Raw genomic sequence first — 1,694 nt, forward strand, 5'->3', positions numbered from 1 at the left:
CCCCAAGTTCTCTTTACTCCACCCCATCTCTGTCTTTGTTATAAAGGAAAACATGGTGGAATCCGGTATGCGCCCAGCGCAACCAGATACTCCTACTGCGAGCAAAAAAAAAACAAAAACACGACGTGACTCAAAAAATGTTAATGAAAAGAAACTTGGTAAAACTACTGTAGACTACTGTGAACTACTTGTTCCTGGATAGATTTGAAAATGCAACCTGAATAAACCAATGAACTGTTTGAAATTTATACAACTCATTAAGTAGACCGCTTAGAAATACAGGTAAGGCATCCATCCATCCATCCATTTTCCGTACCGCTTATCCTACACAGGGTCATGAGGGAGCCTGGAGCCCATCCCAGAGAACTTGGGGCACAAGACGGGAGACACCCTGGACAAGGTGCCAACTCATCACAGGGCACAATCACACACACATTCGCAAACTACAGACAATTTAGAGATGACAATCAGCCTACAACACATGTCTTTGGACTGGGGGAAACCAGAGTGCTCAGATGAAGCCCCTGAGGCATGGGGAGAGCATGCAGGATCCGCGCACACAGGGCGGAGGCGGGATTCAAGCCCCCAACCCTGGAGGTGCAAGGCAAACATGCTAACCATGTGCTAACCCCTTTCTCACAACAGCAAATCAGTAATTGCTTTATATAAACTAGCATTAAGTCATGTATTTAGTGTTAACAAGTTGGAATTGTTGTTTTAGCTATGAACGAGAATGTAAGCTACTTGAGGTCTACATGTTATGAACAAATATAGGTATTTTTATGATCCACATTTAAAAGACAAAGACAAAGGCAATAACCTTAACAAACAGCCTATCTAATTGCTTGAAAGTGATGTCATGGTAATCCTTGGTATTGCTGTCTCGAATGGAAAATCTCAGATTCTGGAGGCGTGGCTTTGTATCCTCGTGTGAAAACACTAAAATGACTCAAAGTACATCTGAACAAAGCGAGTAAACTACTCTGATGCTAAATTACAAGTTAATGCGACACGACAGCCATCCTCTTTGCATCGTCGGCTGCTCTCCAGAGAGCGATCCGGAGCCGTTCACCTCCCCAGCAGCTGTTCTTTTAAAGCTCAGAGGTTTTAGTGACCGTCTCCCTTTGCCAATGGTTTCCACACTGTTTACCACACTCATTTTCTTCTAATAGTAAGCAAGGCGACTGAACTTGTGTTATAATATTGACGACGTTTCAGTCGAGACAGCAGAAGGTGGGATTATTATTTTCAGGGCAGTCAGGATGTCAACGGTCTAGCTCGTTCTTTGCATTAAAAGGAGGGTTTTGCGCAAGTGAGAACAGACAGCTGTTCACCGGACACTAATTAGCAGCAAGTCTGGAATATTTCATTTACTGTGTAATTTTGCACTTCCAAACAAACAGAAATTAAAAAAGGATAATTAATGCGTATTATTTTGGTTGTTATTCTCTAACAATGTATCATTTCACAAGAGATCCACTCTTATAACACCGCCACACTGAACAATGAGTGACACTGTTTCCTCCCCCAGTCCAAAGACATACACTGTAGGCTGATTGGCATGTCTAAATTGTCCATAGTGTGTGAATGTGTGTATGATTGTACCCTGCGATAGGTTGGCGCCCCGTCCAGGGTGTCCCCCACCTTGTGCCCCGAGTTCCCTGGGATAGGATCTAGGTGACCCTGTGTAGAAT

Source organism: Ictalurus furcatus, chromosome 9 (assembly GCF_023375685.1).
Source record: "Ictalurus furcatus strain D&B chromosome 9, Billie_1.0, whole genome shotgun sequence".
NCBI classification, from domain to species: Eukaryota; Metazoa; Chordata; class Actinopteri; order Siluriformes; family Ictaluridae; genus Ictalurus; species Ictalurus furcatus.